The 19,904-nt window shown below is 33.0% G+C and overlaps 1 protein-coding gene across 4 annotated transcripts in view; it reads right to left on the bottom strand.

The window, feature by feature from the left end:
• Nucleotides 1-19,904, bottom strand: part of LOC114332050 (kinesin-like protein KIF13A) — a 515,517-nt gene that overhangs the window by 188,711 nt on the left and 306,902 nt on the right. The window lies entirely within an intron of this gene.

Here is a 19,904-nt window from a genome sequence, read left to right as displayed (position 1 = left end):
ACAGATAGTCAAAACATAGGACTTTAAGCGGTTAGAAGGATTTGAATTATATTACAATACCAAAAAAGTTACATGCAATCATATCAGACTCAAAAGTATATTGACCTTGCATGTCGAGCTGCCCAAAATTTTATTTTTCTAATCTTTGGCGGGGTCAATAGTAGCCTAAATTTAAAATCGCGAATTAATTCCTCCGTTACGTTAGCCGACATCTTGATTTTAAAGGAGAACCGTTTTTGTTCAATATCTCCGCCATTTTTAACTTTTTCTTTTTAACAATTTTTGTCGTGAGGTCGACATTTTCCGAGTTAACTGTACTTACAGTAGACGCCTATATTTTTGACTATGATATTTCATGTAACTTTTTTGGTATTGTAATATAATTCAAATCCTTCTAACCACTTAAAGTCCTATGTTTTGGCTATCCGTTGGCAAGTTTCAGTCAAATCGATTATGATGTATTTTGGGAACGGAGGAAAATGGAGGAAAAAAATGGAGGAAAACGGTATTTTAACGTTTGCTACACTATAAAATTTGATCAAAAACTTGTCTTGAATCAAATTAACTTGTTATAATGCCATATAAACACATTTTTAAGTCCCTTCTATTAATATATTATGTTTTCCATTGATACTTTACGATAGAAAATGCAAATTTGTTTAAATAAATACCAAATCACTGTAAAATCGCTTAAAATAACATTTTGAGAAAAAGAAGAAGACAATTCGACCTTAATTGTTTTATTTCTACAAATCGGAGATCCAAAATTGAGTGAATTGAAATGGAATCACCCGTTCTAATATTCTAAGGCAAGCCGCACACCAACGAAACATGAAACGAAAAACATGTAACATAAAACGTAAAACACGTTTCATGAAAATTAAACACGGCTAAACAAATCTTGAAGTCCGCCTACCAATGAAACGAGTGTGATTCAAGCTCATAACACATTTTTATTTTCGGAAAGTTTCATAAATGGCCGGACGTCTATTTGTTTAGCAGTGTTTTATTTACATGAAACGTGATTTACGTTTCATGTTTCTTTGATGTGCGGCCTGCCTAAAAGTTCTAATTTATTTATAAAATATAGCCTCTAAAAAGTTGAAGTTCTTTCACAGCTCATATTGTTCTCTTGACGCTTATTTTGAAAACGTAATAAAATACCTATTAAACGTGTGGATTCCTTCACATATCTGGGCACAGAAATCCATCAGAAGTATTCCGTAAGTAGCGAAATTATTGCACGTATTTCCAGTGGAAATCGTACATACTATGCTAATAAAAGATTAAAGACATCGAAATTATTAGACAAAAAAACTAAAATGACTATCTACAGACCATTGATTAGACCCGTAGTAACCTATGGTTATGAAACCTGGGCAATGAAGAAAAAAGATGAGAAACAACTCGGGACATTCCAAAGAAAAATACTGAGAAAAGTAGATGGCCCGGTGGCGAATTTACAAAAGCTATACCATTTCACTCATGGGGGCGACTGAATTCTAGTAGGTTTTGTATGCAGAAAATTAGTTACATATTGTATTCTATTTCGGTCCAGAAATTAACTGTATTGGTGTTGGATTTGTAAGCGAAATTTTTTATTATTATTGAGCAAATTTCTATACTGTTTCAGTCATGTAAGTAAAACTAATCAAATACTTACTTAAGTGGATTTATTATTATATCATAAAATTTAGATATGTTTTGAAAATTTAAATGAATAATATATAAATATTTGGATAATTGGAAAACTTTTTTATTACCTATTGATTTTACAAAAAAAGTTATTCTTCATAAAAAGTTCTGTATGGTCTAAAACCGAACTCTATGGACATCAAGTTTTATCAATAGTATACGAGGGATGTCAAAAAATATGAATTTGTCTCAAGAGTAAAGTACCTTAAAATTTGTTTAGACTTAAAAATAATGTTCTAATATACAACTACATTCTTTTAATGGAAAAAAATTGAATTTTTTTCTCAAATTACAGATACCCAACATAATTTTTATTTATAATAACTCCGATATTTTTAGTTTTACGAAAAAAAAAGTTATTACATGAATTAAATATATTTTAAGTGAAATATTGTGAACTATAGGTAAAAGTATTTTACTCTTGAACAAAATTCATATTTTTTAACAAACCTCGTACAAAATTGATAAAATTTGATAAATTATGGTTGTATCTTAGTTTCTAGACCATGCAAAATTTTTATAAAGAATAACTTTTTTTCGTAAAACTAATAATATCGAGATAATTTGAGATAATTTAAGAAACATTTTTATTTTTTTTTTCAATAAGAAGAATGTAGTTGCATATTAGAACATTATTTTTAAGTCCAAATAAATTTTCGTAATAACAATTTTCAATCTTGTGAAATATATAAAGATACTTTACTCTTGACAGAAATTCATATTTTTTTTGACATCTCTCATATACTATTGATAAAACTTTATATCAGATGATTGCATTTTAGACCATGCAGAACTTTTTATAAAGAATAACTTTTTTTCGTAAAATCAATAATAAAAAAGCTTTCCATATAGTTCCAACTTACAGGGACATACTGTATATACTTGTACATTAGTAGTTATTCATTTGTTTTTAATTTTTAATCATATCCAAATATATATTATTCATTTTAATTTTCAAAATATATCTAAATTTTATGATATAATAAATAAATCCACTTAAGTAAATACTTGATTAGTTTTACTTACATGACTGAAAAAGTATAGACATTTACTCAATAATAATCAAAAATTTCGCTTACAAATCCTACACCAATACAGTTAATTTCTGGACCGAAATAGAATAGGATATGTAAATAATATTCTGCATACAAAACCTACTCGAATTCAGTCGCCTCCATGAGTGAAATGGTATAGCTTTTGTAAATTCGCGGACCGGTACAGGAGGAAGACAGCACATGGAGATTCAGAAGCGACGAGGTTGATACAAAAAGTCAAAGACTCATGGCTGGGACATGACAATGCAAAAACCAAAGAAAATATTACAATAGAAGCCGATAGGAAGGCGGAAAAAAGGAAGGTTCAGAACGAGATGGTTGGATGACGTGGAAGACGACCTGAAAACCATGAACATAAGACAATGGAGAAGAAGGGCACAATAGATCTGAATGGAAGGACATAGCCAGACAGGCAAAGACCCATCCAAGGTTATGATGCTAAAAAAAAAGAAAGAAGAAGAAGAAAGAAATAAAAGACCGGGATATTAATAATCGGGGACATCCAAGGGCGTAACAGAGGCCCCCGCAGCATGAAGCTTGCGGGGGCCCAATATATCAGGGGCCCCATCTTGCCGTCTAATACAGTGGAGCCTCGATTATCCGTCTCTCCATTAACCGTCACCTCTGTTAACCGTCAGGGTCCGTACATTTTTATTGACTACATAAGCAAAAATTGAAGCATCAATTCATTTTGTATGAGCATGCGATAAGCCAGACTATTGGTTAATTTGTGATGAGGATGCAAACGGCTATCGATTGCTGAGATAAATGATGAAATCGTTGAAATGGCAACAGAGTCGGACGAAACAGATTAAGAAGCTGACACAGACTTGGAATTTGACGGTGGCGATGTCGATGATGCTATTGTAACCGACAAAGGTTTGAAGAAGCTAGATTTGAGTAAAGAAGCTAGAGAAGCTGCTGCAATAATTCATCGAGTGGTATTCTCAACAAGAAGAAGCCAATAAGGTAGATTGCGAGGTCTTGCGCCGATTAAGAAATTCGGCAGTTGCAAAATGTGAAGCAACATTAAAACAAACAAAGATTTTAGAATATTTTAAACCAAACTGATTCGATTGTACGTACACGAATCCTTATATTGTCAAATAAAACATACAAATAAAATTTGAGAGTTACAAACTTTTATTTTTTTTAATGTTCTGTTAACCGTCTTTTCGATTATCCGTCATACCGTTGGTCCGGTGCCCTGACGGATAATCGAGGTTCCACTGTATATGTAAAAATGTGTTATTGATATATTATTTTACGCTTGCATTTAAGCAGTGCCTGGAAATCTTCAAAAACTTCCCTCGATTCGATTTACCAAAGAATGCAGAAAAAGGTCCAACCAAAATCGCTTACTCTAGAAACGTTATCGGTGACTAGGTGGGCATCCAGATTTCAAACTCTGCTTAGTGTAAAGCAGAACTACATGAAAATTTTAAAAACACTGTCTAAAATAATATTAACTACCACAGATCGTGAGTAGAGAATGACAACTAATAATTTAAAAAGTAAAATGGAACAATTTGAATAGGTATGTCTTCGCATCTATTTTACAAAATAGTAGTAGGTACTTTTACATAACTCAAGAATTTTTTTTTTGCAAGAATCCAAAGATTTTGCTACTAATTGTGACTTTCCCTGTACTTTTAAAATCAAAAGGTTTGGTAGAGTTAAGAAATATTTTGATGAATTATTAGGTCTGTTCGTAGAACGATCAGCAACCGTTTCCAACTATCAGACGCATGCGTGTTCGAAGTCTACGATCTCTAACTGGTAACTGCGCAGCGCTAATTGGTAACTGCGCATGCGTCTGATGGTTGGCAACGGTTGCTGATCGTTTGGATCGTACTACGAACAAACCTATTACATAATCAACGCATCTCAAACCCTGAAGAAATATAATATTATAATATTTTAGAGTATGCGTGTTTTTCGGAAATCTCGATGTAGTCATTGAACAAATTCAAGCTGGATTTATAAGTATGTACAAAGTGAACAACGACTTTAAAGTCTTACATATTAGAAGTGGGTATCTTTTCAAATCGGATTCAGAAGTTTTTGCAGGAGCCAGTAAATTAGTTGCTGCGTACCCGTCAGATTTAAGTAATAAGTTTTTGGAGCAACTGCAATTTGTTAGAAAATCATTAAGGAAATACGGACTAAGCACAGAGCCTTGATGCAATCCCACTTTCACATGAAATTTATCAGTCTCTCCCACACCTGTCCTAATACTAGTCGTTACTCCCTCATACATATCCCTCACAATCTTTACATTTTCACCAGGGAGTCCTTTGTTATTGAGTGCCCACCACAGAATCTCTCGAGGAACTCATCATATGCTTTCTCAAGATCAATGAATACCACATGAGCGTTTGTTTCTTTACTCCTGTCTTTTCCATCAACTGCCTTATAATGAAAATTGCATCTGTTGTTGATCTGCCCTGCATAAAGCCAAATTGATTCTCGGATATTTCGGTCTCTTCACGTATCCGTCTATTAATTACTCTTTTCCATATTTTCATGGTGTGGCTAAGCAGTTTTATAGCCCTGTCGTTTGTGCATTGTTCTATATCTCCCTTGTTTTTGTATACAGGTACCAGTATACTGCTTCTCCATTCGTCTGGCAATTGTCCAACTTCCATAATTCTATTAAATAGACCTGCTAGCCACCTTGTTCCTGTCTCTCCCAATGCTCTCCATACTTCCCCAGGAATATCATCTGGTCCTACCGCTTTTCCTTTCTTTACAGTTCGGGAGCCGAACTGTATGCGAACGCTATATAGACAAGGCGAAAACGGCGGGATCTTTGGAGAAAATATTCCCATGAGATTTTTTTGCGTAATCACATTCGTGAGACATTCCAGAATAAGATTCAAGAAGTAGTCCAAATTTTTTTTAACAATTTCTTTTTAATCAAATTGCAAAAATCAATATTTTTTTCCAAAACAAATTTTTTTTTATGTTTTTTGGACTATTCTGGATAGAAAAGGTCTCTTACAATTTTTCTCCAAAGTTTTCGAGGTAAAAGCATTTTAAAATTGAAAAAAAACGAAAAATTGCGATTTTCAAGGCTTAATAACTCGGTTAAAAGTTATTACTATGAAAGTCAAAAAGTAACTAAATCAAAGTTTAAAGCCCTCCCTACAAGATCCTGAAGAAATTTTGGTCATTATTTAATTACTCAGCTGTTATTTTTAAGTAAAAATAATGAGCGCGATGCACGTGTTAAGCGGCCGTCCATGATGAGTGCGAAAGAGATGCAATTCAGGCAGTCCAATGACGCATCTCACTCGCACTCACTTTTACAGCCGCGTCAATACGATCTTACCACTAATTATTAATAATTAAAAATAACAGCTTAGTAACACATTAATGACACAAATTTCTTCAGGAACATGAAAGGGGGGCTTTCTGACTTTCATAATAATCATTTTTAACCGAGTTATTAAGTCTTAAAAATGGCCATTTTCGTGTTTTTCAAATTTTAAATTGCTTATAACTCGAACACCATCAACTTTAGGGAAAAATTATAAGAACTACTAGAACAGCAGAACACACTAAACGTGACAATACATCAGCTTTCTCTCACCATCTCAAAGTCAACAAACACCACCTTAACATCCCAGATGGTGTGACTTTGATTCATAACATCCAAGATAAGAATACCCTTCGTTTAGATCTATATGAGGATTTAGAGATTGTCAGGGACGCAAGGACAAGTCCAAACTGTGTTAACCGTCAACTTTCTCTTAACCGTGATTTCACCCCAATTCATAGACAATTATTTCCATAATTCTATATTTTATCCACCTTCACATTGGCCTTCTTTCCTATACATACCACTACAAACCTAAAATAAACAAAAACCCAAACAATATACCCAATCAAATATTCTTTTGTATCTTTCAGTTTCTTTCACTCTGTGCTCCAGGCAAGACTCTATCTCTTTCATCTCATTCTCTAATTATTTTCACTTAACATAATCATTTTCTCATTATATCAAAATCACACCATGGAACCCTTGATCTTTTCAGATATGACATTCTAATATAGATAATATAGACAATAACCAAAAAAAAGAAAAAAGAAAAATTTTGTTGCATTTCCAACATTTTTAATTGATTCACTCTATTTTTTCATTTAGATTAAAATTAAAAAATAAATCTTAGCTATCAGCATTTAATAAATTTACTTCATATCAACTTTGGTCAATACAATATTCAATCTAGAATTTCAATAGTTTAATATATGTGACATATTCTTTTTCATTTAGAGCTTACAATCTAAATTAATTTTTTTTTTCTTTGATCAAAACATGTACATTTCTTTCAGCGCAATTTTCCTAATTTAATATCAGTCTTTATCCATTTAACAATTCACACAATTTATTTTCAAAACAGTAATTATATTTCATTTATTTGTCCACTGAACACAGGCAACTTACCTTATCACCCGTTTTAATAATTTTTCTACATTTAGAATTTCAATAGTTCTATATGCGACAAACTTTTTATATTCAGTCATAACAAAAATTTTTTAAAAATTTCTTGATCAAAATATGTACATAGGTTTTTCCAATTCCACTTCCTCATTCAATACCATTTCCTTTAATACCTCCAATAATTTACATTACAGATCTATAGATTGGTATTTCCTCATTATATTCGTTGGTTCCCTGAAACATATGCAACCGACCATTCCCTATTAGCATTTCTTCCAACTCTACAGCTGCTACTCTATTAAGATGTCATATTTAAAAAATTTTCTATATAAAAAAAAATTTTTCCATATAATTTTCAATAATATTCATTCATTATAACTTTACTCAAATAAATATAATTATTCTTAGTCCTATACAGTTGACAAACAGTCTATGACGTCACAGCATATGAGTAGAATTTTGCCTTTGTTTTCGGTGCATTAATGAATATATTATTACAGCTTATTAACCTTTATTTACAACTTAGAATTCATAACAAACATTTCTAATAGTGGCATATTCCCAATTTAATAATTAAGTTAAATATTAATTCACTCTGTCAAATTTTCCGGTTGACATTTGAGAAATCCACCTATCTTCTTTGACATCTTGTCATGAATTTTCAGGCACCAATCTGTCTAATCGGTTGGTTGTTAACCTCTCACCTGATCACAACCTTGTGCAAATTCCGAGCAAGGATGACATACATTCACATGTGATATATTTTTAATCTTAAGACATCGACTTATTGTCGATTACTACACAGCTCATAATGTAGCAATAATGTTATTTTGAGGTTTTACACCTATTCAAGTGGCTAGTTTCAATTACTTGTACACTGGACGTAAGTAACCACATTTTCTTTTTCTAATTGTCAAAATTTCACCCTTTTGCATTACAATCTAAGTGGTTCACTTATTTCCAGGTTTACACTGAGGATGGTCAGTTTGACCGAAAACGTTTTGTTGTACTTCCACTCCCTTGTGGATAAATTTTAAGAATTTTTTAATAAATTATATACCTACATACAACAGAAGTGTTAACTTCATTCTACGTTGTCTTAACAAAGGTATACAGCCAACTACAGGGTTTACCCTTTTAAAGTTTTAAAAATTATAAGACACCTTTTCTGTCCGGAATGGTCCGAAAAATCTAAAAAATTCTCTGGGCCGAAAATTTTGATTTTTGTAATTTGATTTAAAAAAAAAGTGTTAAAAAAAATTGGACCAGTTTTCGCGTGGGCGACTTCTTGAATCTTATTCTGGAATGTCTCACGAATGTGATTATGCAAAAAAATCTCATGGGAATATTTTTTCCAACGAACCCGCCGTTTTCGCCTTGTCTAATATTCGTATAATGTGTACGGCATGATGAACCGCTTACGAGCTGTTCATTCGTCGCTCGTCACGAACCACGGCCTGTCGGTTTTTGAGACGAACACATGATATTCGTAGTCGTAGTTCAGTTTGGACCGCGTACGCAGCGATATTGCCTGTTTGTGTTGTCACGTCGAGATTGAGCGAATGACGTGTTCCTAGAGATAAGAAACGTGAGACCACAATGCAATCAATTTTTATTTTATAGTTGATAAACAAATAATTGCTGTCTTTATTTATATTCAGAACGTGACTTTGAGATAAAATTACAAAGTCAATGAATTATTTACATAAATTTCGCACAAGTGCGATGAGTTCGCTGTAAATATATTTTCAACGAACTGTACGCGAGCAGTTCGCAAACAATTCGGCTCTCATATGTGTACCCAGCTTAATGTTCGTTCAACAAAAATGCTTGGTGTTACTACTTGTTATGCGTCAAATAAAAAAAAAATGTTTTGTAAATAACAAAAATTGTTCTCACAAAATATGTAGCTATAACACTTTGCTGTGTCTCGTAGCTTCAATACATCAGGTTTTTATGGCCTTAATCATGCCAACCTATTCTCTCCCCACGTTTTTATTATCCATATAACCTTAATTTCAGAAAATTACGGTTGTTTTCAAAGTACTCATCTGTTTTTATTTATATTTAACGATGATATAACGGCATAGACTGCAAAATTGTTAAAAGTTCTCGAATTTCATTTAAAAGAAAAGCTCTAAAGCCCACGCAAATTTTATTCGACTTCTTCAAACTTTTTCTATTACTTATACTTTGTCGGGATGGAAGGACAGACCTTGTATTCACTTTGATTAAACTTGGAAAATGATTGGAAACATGGAAGATTCTATCAGTTACCGATTTTGTCGAACGAATTTTGAAACAAAATTACGATAATTGCGCCAACGAAATACTAACTTTGATAGGTTGGTAAATACACCAGGGAAATAAGGCAAACATATACCATGTTCGGGACACTTTAGCAGCCAGGTTGCAAATGGGTTTGTTGGGTACTATACATTATATATTCAAAAATGCCCGTCACAGTTTGGACGAGAAATTTAGTTATTAACAAATAAGGGTCAAAAATGAGAGTTTTTTCGTTTAAATCGCTACAGGTAAAAATAGGGTAATTAAATGTCTTATTTATAATATTTTTCTTTTAGTACATGAGCCAAGGTTTAAAATAGCGTTTGTTGAATTTTGGTCCGATTATTTGTTGCTTCGGATATTGCAAAATAAAACTAAAATTTCGAAAATTAAAAATTTGCTGTAACTTTTGCGAAAATGAATTTAGGACTTTCATATTGCATGAAAACTTGAGCCTAACAGTCCATACAATGCACAAAAAAAATTTAAGACTATGCGTCAGTTAGTTTAAATTTTATTCAATTTGTTTATCCCAAAGAGCTTGATTTTCGCAATATTATTGTTCAGAAAATAATAACGATACAGCAATTCTGTGATAATAACATGAAAGAAGAATAGTCATATTTTCAATGCATTTAAAAAAATCATTAAAAAGTCATTTTTATCACTCAGAAAACATTTTACTAAAATAGCGTCATATTTGGCTTATAAACAATTTGAATAACTTTGTTAATATTGACTGTAGGCTAAAACTACAATGGAATTTGAAAAACTGGTATTTTTATACGAATTTTCAGAAGAAAACTTTTCGGCTAGGTTAATTACGGTCAAAGTTAGCCACTTTGAGAAAAGTGCAAGTTGGCACCAAATCAGTTTTATTTCTTGAGGTATGCTCTAACTAGTCACCAATTTTCATGCAAATCGATGAAATTTTAACAAAATAGGAGGTGAAAACCTTTAATGACTGCACTAACTTTCCCCTTTCATCCCTTATTACTACTTCCTGTATCCACTGAGGTGTCAGCCTGAAAGAGGTCATAATTGTCAATATACAATGGACACATTTCACAGGAAAAACTCCATATTACTTATGACGATGATTTTTCGGCTCTAGCTTTCCGTCTATTAGCTCACTGTCCCTGAAAACCCGACGTGCTGAAAAAACTAGGCACAGATTCGTGATCAGCATACTCCATTTACTGTAAAACACCTATTGAAACACTTTTTCATGAAAAAAATCTGTTTTAATTGCTTTATTTTAACACGAAACAAAAACTTTCCCGATGATGTATAACGAACTGGGTCAAAACTTTTTAACCGTTTCTAAACCAATACATTCCTCCATTATCTTCGTTTTTGCGAACAAATCATTCCCTTTTGTCTTATAGCTCTTTGTGAAACACTAAACTTATTTTATTGACATGTCAGCATTTTGCGCATTCATAAGCTGCCATAATCTGATACAGATGTTCAATAAAAACGTATTCAAAGGGCACGTTACAGCTACAAATAGGTCTAATGGGTTTCTGACATTTATTCTTTATACATCTCACATATAGCGGACGTGGAAATGATGGTAAATTGAAAAAATGTGGTGGCGTAATCGAGCCAGAAATGGCTGAATTTCAGGGTTGTAACGGCATTTATAGATATATAACCCGTCTGTCAATAAGTCCTGGGCCCAAGGGCACAACCAAGGAGGGGGCCAAGGGGGCCCAAGCTCCCCCCCCCATGGCAACAGTTTCTTTTTAATAAACAAATTTTATAACTTACAATGTGCTTTCTGGTAATACAAAAAATCTAAAGACTACCTATTTGATTCGACTATTTTTCTATCATATTTTTTAAAAAATCAAGTAGCCAATTGTAACGTCGACTTTGTTTAAATTCGCCTGTTAACTATGTTAATATTATTTATTATAAAAAAATAATGAACCAAGTGGAAATAAAATTCATATATTCAGAGGAATCTTTTATAATGTCTTCATACGAGCAGCCTAGAAGCCAAGGAGTACAAGTGACTAAATATTGATAATGAGAAAAAGAAGGTTGAAGTTTATCTCTTTTTTAAAATTATAAGTAATTGTTTTATACACATGAAACACTTTTTAAAATAACTTAGGAGTGTTACATAAGCTGTAGAATAAGTTTTAGATCTTGTTTTTTTGCCCTTATTTTACAATCCTTGATAAGGTGATAAGAGTGATCACTTGTACCCCTTGGCTTCCAAAAAAAGAACCAGATATTGACTGAACCCTTTGGGTTTGTTTTGTATATGAAAATTTGGATTGAGTAAAAAATACAAATGTGGTGAAAATAATGTAATTTAACACAAAATCATTAACAAAATGAGTTACAAAATTGTTTAAATCAGTTTAATACTACCATTCCTGAAGTATAACTAATCAGTTTCTGACTCACTATCAAAAATGTTTTCTGGCTCTTCGGCATCTGGGGGAACAATAGCATTCTGGTTAACTTCGACAGGAACATTGTTAGGCCCAATAACGGAAGTTCGTTGAGAGGTCGACCAGCTCTTGAGGACTTCATGTTTAGCTGGTAAAAAGTAGGAAGGTTGACGCTTTCTGTGTAAAACAGTGTGTATGAATATGCTTTCTCAAAATGCATACGCTGCATTTTACTGATACCTGGTACATTTTTCCTAAAGTAAGGTTCTAGTGAATCTAAAGACACAAAGTCATCATCCTCCATTTGCGTCACCATGAACTTCCTACTAGATTTCACCATGACGTCGGCCCACATACTTGGTACATAAACCTGCTGATGGTTTCTGTTTTTCGCTTTTTCGATAATTCCGAAATCTTGGTCACATTCCATGAATGAATGTCCCACTACCAGAAACCTGTGGTCAACAGTATCAATTTGTGTCTTTTGGACGACATAATGCCAGAACTTTGCAATATAATGACTTTTGTTTTGGCCACCACAGTTGTCACTGTACAGAATTATGCGCTTAACGGTTGGTGGCAGCGTCTGGATGTATTTCCAAAGGCAGGAAGCAATTTCGTTGCAACCACGATTACCTTGGCCTTCATCATCATCATCATCATCATCATGGTGCTACAGCCCTTAGAGGGCCTCGACCTTCTCAAGCGTTCTACGCCATTCTGTTCTGTCCCTTGCCTGCACTTTCCAGTTGCCGACTCCAATCTTCTCGGCATCTTGTGTTACCCCGTCCATCCATCTCAACTTTGGTCTACCCCGTCTTCTCATTCCCACGGGTTGAGCTGTTAAAATCCTTTTTATACCTTGGCCTTCATGCCACATAAGAATCTGTGCCTGTCCAGTGCAAACATTGTGCACACAAAAATTATAAGTCCAAAGTTGACGGCTATAGTATGCTTTTTTGCAGGTCAAGGGATACAAGTGTTCTACCTCTTGGCTTCTCAGGAAAACAGCCGATATTTGAGGTAGTACTTATACCATCCGCTAGATTGCAGCACTGTACAGTGATGCGCTTCTATCCCTTTGCCACAACAAAATTTGACTCCATAGAAACTACTTAGTGCACTTACCTCCATTTTGTTTAAAATTGCACTTGTACCCCTTGGCTTCTAGGCTCCTAACTCCTACAGCGAAAATAAATAAAATGTTTTTCTGCATTTGTTAAATCGTACAAATTATTCTAAGCGAAACGGGTTGACTTGTTTATTTATTAAGTCTTCCACCGTATTTGACGAGTAAAGAGTGTTAACACCTAGAAAGTTTCATAGCGATCCTAAAGTAAGTTTATTTTAAGTGCTTTAAATATGAAGAGACAAAATACTACCCTCCTAAATTTTTTCTCATCAAATAAGAAGAGTAGGGAAAGTACGGAAGAAGAATGCTCGGCAGCTGCGTTTCCAGAAACTGGCATAATTATTTCGGAAAAAAATATAAATACAAATGAGTCAATTGAGAAGTCATCGATAGCTTTAAATAACATTGAATCAACGAGCTCAATGGACATTTCTTCTTTAATAGACGTTTAACTGATGCTAAGAAAAAGGATTTTTTACAAAATAAGTGGACACCTGATGTGAGTTTTATATTTCCATATCGAATTTGTGGTGAACGTAGACGTTAATTTATGTACTCGTGGTTAAAATTCCCTTGGCTTTGTTATTCCCTTAACCTTTAACTACACGCGCTGGCGTATTTTGTACGCCAGATATAAGAATTCGACTGCAAATATATTTAAAAATTTAATTTTTGACCTTGCTTATCTCTCTAACACTCTAACCTATACACTGGAATGTGCTTTACAATTTGGTTTTAGTTTCGTTATAATCGGCGTTCTGGGAAGATCGTAATTTACAGTTTATTATTTGTTGTTACCGGTTGTGGACAATATACGCCACGATTATATTAATATAAGTAGTAATATAAGTATATATTTCAATTGTTTTTTAGTCATTATGGCACAAAACATATTTTTCTTTATAAACAATACTTTTTCTCCTGTAAAAAATCACATTTCAAAAACTTTTTTATTAATAATTTTATTTATCATGGAATCCAGTTATTCAATGATTCCAGTTGTAAATCCCAATTGGCTTACTGAGAAGGAACTCCAAGTATTCACTGATGCCGAATAAGGTTTATACAAACAACTAAGTGTATTTTTTTAAATAAAAAATAAACAAATCCGCTGTTTTTAAGTGTATTTTCTTGTGGCGTATAAAGTACGCCACGCGTGTAGTTATGTTATAACTTGATGCGCGGGTAGTTAAAGGTTAAAGAAGATTCAGTATATTGTGTGTATTGTGTCTTGTTTGCTCAAGAGTGTGTTGGAGTTAATTCGAACTTTGATCGCATTATGAGTGGTGAGTTGAAAGGGATTGATAGAGTGATTGATGTTGCAAGCGAGAATCAAGCAAAGGAAAATGCCGAAAGAATTAAGCCAATCGTAGAATGTGTACTTTTCTGTGGAAGACAAGGTATCGCTCTAAGAGGCAAGAGGCCATCGTGATTCTGGTGAATTTGATTTGAAATGTGCACCTATTGAAAACGAAGGAAATCTACGTGCTCTGCTACGATTACGTGTTTAAGGTAATGATAAATATCTTATCGACCATTTTCAAAATTGTGGAAAAAATCTACCTACATAAGCTGGAAAATTCACAATGAAATATACACATTGTGCCAGTTCTCAAATTTATGTCATTGCATCGCAAATTCCATTTGAAGAAATTTGCGATACATTTTTGGATAATTTTATGGTTGTAAGTTATTTTTCGGGTGTAACTACAATGATATTATGCTAAAAATTATGGTGTATCGCAGATTTAAAATGCGTTTATCTCGAAAACGGTTGAGTTTAGGGAGATGAAAGAAGTATAGCTTTTTAAGTAAAACTAATAGGAGAATAAAAATTTTAATGTTAAAATTATACAGAGTGAGGGATAAAAAAATTGAACGTAATAAATGAGTGCTGAAAGGCGTATGTGGCGCTCTCTGGGCAATACATAATTTTTGGTATGGAATTTAGTTTTCTCGACCCAAAAAAACCCCACATACCAAATTTCATGTTGTTCTCTCATACCTGTCAGGAAATATTCAATAATAAATAAAAACAGTTTAACTTTGACACCCTGTATCTCCGTTATTATAAACTTTGTACTAAGGTAAGTTAGCTTAAATCGGCATATTTTAACCTCAGGAACCTGAGGTTAAGCTATGGCCCATTCTTTACCAAACACCCTGTATATATTATATATTCATAATCCCTCCTGCCGTAAGGTGTAGGGAATTGTAGGTTGATAAACATCTGTGAGCAAATTTTGTAGGTTATAAGAGGTAGTTATTGCGCATTTGTTGACATACAATTAAGAATTTTATATTCACCATTGGCATGCATACCGGTCATAATATGACCCTTAAATATGACCAGTGACTTTAATTATTAAAAATATTGTACAAAATTTAAGTTATTATTAATTAAGTTTATGCCAAAAAGTTAAATTCTGTAGTATTTTGTAATTATATTCATTTAAAATAAATCAAAACTTTACCGATTTAGTAATTACCTATTCAATGTTGATAACTATCGATTAAAAATCGAAAGCGGCCATCGTGCAAAAGTCATCTGTCATCACTGTCATAAGAAATTTTTATTTAAAAAGATTAAACAAAATATTTGTTAATGTTTTTATGGCTGGCGATAAAATTTTATTTGCACCACGTCAGTAAAGACTCTTTATCGAACTCGTCTGTTACTCGCCTGACTCGTTTCGGTCGCTCTGCTCGTAATATCAGACTCGTTCGATAAAGAGTCGTTTTACTGACTTGATACATAAATAACTACTATTATCTACTTACTCAATAGAAATACAACTTGTTTCAGGCAAATTCAAACAAATTACTAACCTTTAAACGACTGCATATCTGAACGACTGCATATCTGACGCCTGAAGACGTCATACGCACTCAGCAGTATAACGGTATGAGGTCCTTACATAAACGTCATCAGCGTTGAAAGGGTCAATAGAAAATTTTGTAAGGAAATGATTCTCTTTTTAGATACGAAAAACCCCCCAAGTTTTGTGGAAAAACCGAAATCAAAACATATTGCCTTACAACTTGCCCACATGTCTTTTTTAATATTTCCAGTCCAGCTCTGTTGAAGTCTTAAAACATCTTCAGGAAGACGCGGAAAGAGACTTATCGAACGGGATATTTACGTGAGAGACGGAACTCGGTCGAATGCTGATAAAAATATCTGCTCTTTAATATCTTGTAATATCCCTTTTAGACGAAGGTTGACGTGAACCTTTTGTTTGCATATTTTATTGAATTTAAAGGTTACGATTAAAAGTGGAGATTTAATATTATTTATACTGACAAAAAGGGGCAACTGTGTATATTGTACGAGGTCTACTAAATAAATTTTGGACATTTGGGAAGTAAGGACATTTACAAATTTGTAATTTAATAATATAATGTAAATGTAAAGTGAAATCAAAAATATCGATATGTTTAAATTATATCTAAGCACTTTTTTCTATATTCTACATTTAAAGAACACTTTATTTAGCCTATCTCTATACAGGGTGATTGATTAGTGGGGTAAAGCCCAATATATCCGCTATAGTAATGGATAGGAATAAAAGTTAATAACAAAAATTTTAGTCACCTTTGAGCTTCATATTATAAAATTAGTTAGAATGTTACAGGGTGTTCGATAACACAGTGGCAGACCAAATGTTTTTTTGAAATAGAACACCCTATATTTTATTTTAAATTCGAAATCCTGTTAACTTCTCCATCACAAAAATATAATGGTTTGTTATGTTATACAGGGTATTTACAAAGTTATAACCAATTTTATATGAAAATCGTAACAAGTTTAACTCCCTGTATAAATAAAAATAAGCAAAACAGCAATGGTTTATTAATGCCATATTTTTTACGCATTGTCAAAATTTTCAAGAATGATTGATATTGCTAATTTTCTTTATATCAAATACAGGGTGAGTCAAAACGCAAGTAGGTACATTATTTTAAATGGAACACCCTGTATTTTATATCACTATAGAAAAGTACCATTACCGTACTCTAATTTTTAGATAACATTCCCTATGTCTATATTTATTAGTTTTCGAGATAATTTAATTTTTCAATGGGCCAGTAGAGTGGCCACCCAAATCACAAGAATTTAATAAACTGGACTGATTTTCTTGGGGTTACGTTAATAATGAAGTTTATAACATACCTCGAACAACAAGGGATGAGATGAAAAATAGAATACAAAGTGTATTTCGATGTGGTAATTTACAAATGCTTCTTAGAGTAAGTAGCTCATGTAATGATCGTTTTTAGGCGTGCATAAATGTTTTAGGAGGTAATTTTGAACACCTTATGTAATTAGATATTAAAAATATTTTATTAAAAGTAGGTTCTAATATTTTCAAACATGTTTTTTTTGCAAAATGTATTACTGACAAATTATTTTTCGTTCTTATTTGTTACATTATTACATTTACATACAAAAGTAGTGTTTAATTGTCTTCACAAAATGTTGTATTTTGTGTTTGTGTGTTTTTTTTAGTAAAATTTATTACTAATTTTCTTACTTTATTTGTTACATTTACATAAAACAGTAGTTTTTAATTGTTTCAAACATGTTGCATGTTGTGGTTGTGTTTTTTATTGTAAAATATATTACTAACAAATTATTTTTATTTCTTTATTTGATACATTGTTACATTGATTACCGGATTGATAATCAGTAATCGTCAATTGTTAATTCAGTCATGGCTCATGGCTTACTTAAAATTTAGACAAATTTAGAGACCTAAAATAATTTGCTCTGAAAAATGAAAATATCTCGAAAATGAAGAGCATCACAATCACATTACAAGAACGTGTACTATATAGAGTACAGACACAAACAGCTTTCCCAAGGAGGTAACAATCTGCCAATGGACAAGCAAAAGTGCTCATAGTGAGGAATCAGAAAAAAGGACAATGGAAAAAGCAAAATAACTAGGATATATTTTCGATTAAAGATTCCAACTGAAAACATTTCACTGTGGTAAATATTAAGTATGTATTTCTCAACAAAGTATATATCTTATACAATCAAGGACAAAAAAATTGCATGAACTTATCGGAAATATAGGTGATACAATTTCTGTGTCTAAATTGTGCAAATTATTGATAATAGTTTAGTTTACTTCATTGTAATTTCGTATTTAGGTAATCTATATGATGCAAAACGGTATGCCGGCATTGCGTGCTTGAAATTATGCCTGCAATGCTCTGATTGTCAAAACTAGTCTTTTATATTGTTCGTTGTGTAAGTATTTATTTAACGCCTGGCGGCGTTTTTGCTTGACATTGAAGAAACGCCGAGTATTCTCTATTAAAGACGATATCAGCGGCTTCCACAAATTGTGAGGGTTAATATTTCCAATGGTTAATCAATAATTATTATTGTACTCAGATTTAGCCATACGGCCCACACTCCCTCTAACGGGGAAAATTCACTCATCCCAGATACCTAGGGTATCAAAAGGATTGAGCTCTGGTGGAACTCTTTCCATGTTACCGAACCCTAGGTGACTTGGTATGCCGGAGTATCTCCCAAAAATTTTCGTACGCATCTGAAAGTCGAGAGTAGCACAGCTTTCTGCATAGTCTTGTAAAGATGTTCATTTAGACCCAGCTTTTTGATATTTTCTATGAGGATCTTCGGAATGACTCCAGTAGTAGAAAGAATAATAGGTATTGTCTGGGTACTTTCCATTCTCCATTGTCTCCTTATTTGTATTTCGAGATCTCTATACTTGGCGATCTTTTCGTTGTGCTTAACACGCAAATTATTGTTGTTAAGTATCGCCACCTCTATTAATGTTGTTTGCCTAGTAAGTTTATTAACTAGTATGAGCAGAGCCGTGCGGTACATTTTTTCAATATGATGCAAGTCTTCGAAATGCCGCCCCTTAAATATATAACTTAACTTTTATTTTTATGAAATGCTTCTTCTGCTTCTTCCTTCTGGTATGTAGTCTGTAAAGCCTGTTTCTTCTTCAATATTAGCCTCCTAAATTGTTAAAGTTATCGCACCATATTTTTCTTGGTCTGCCAATACTTCTTCGTCCATTTGGTGACCCTTCTCGTGCTATTCGTGCTATCATATCCTCTGCCATTCTACTAATGTATTCGTTCCACTCCTGTTTGCGTTTTGTCACCCATCCATTTATGTCTTCTATATTGCATAATCTTCTTGTTTTCGCTTCTCTTCCTATCCAACAGACTCTTCCCTGATATTCGTCGGAGTATTTTCATCTCTGTTGTTTCTAGAAGTCGTATCGCTTTAGATGTGTCAGGTCTTGTCTCCGCCGTGTATGTCAATATAGGTCTAATTGCTGCTTTATAGATTCTTGCTTCTGTGTCTTGTCTTAGGTGTTTGTTCTTCCACATTGTGTCCTTAAGAGATCCCGCCGCTTTACTTGTGTTCTTCCACATTGTGTCATTAAGACGTCTTCGACTTGGATATGATCGAAAGCCTTTGTCAGGTCTATAAAACATAGATATGCTAGTTTATTGTACTCAATGGCCTTTTCTGTGATTTGTCTCAGTACAAATACGGCGTTTATTAAATGCAACTGCACAAAATGAACACACTTTTATTTTAAAAACAAAACATAATTTAAATTCAATGAAATACGTATTAAAATTAAATACTATTTACAAAAATTACAATTTTACCCTTCTGACTTTAATTTTGGCAAATTCGTCAATCAGATTGGTGTAGTCTAAAGTAGCAGCCAGTTAGGACTCTATTGAAATGAGTGCTAATTTTTTTAGTTTTGTTTGTTTTATGGAGCTTCGTAAACAGTTTTTAATAATTTTTAATTTTGAAAAACTTTCCTCACCCACTACCTAGTGTTAATAAAATTCTTAGCGATACA

Source organism: Diabrotica virgifera, chromosome 10 (genome assembly GCF_917563875.1).
Source record: "Diabrotica virgifera virgifera chromosome 10, PGI_DIABVI_V3a".
NCBI classification, from domain to species: Eukaryota; Metazoa; Arthropoda; class Insecta; order Coleoptera; family Chrysomelidae; genus Diabrotica; species Diabrotica virgifera.
This window is presented reverse-complemented; position numbering and strand designations above follow the sequence as displayed.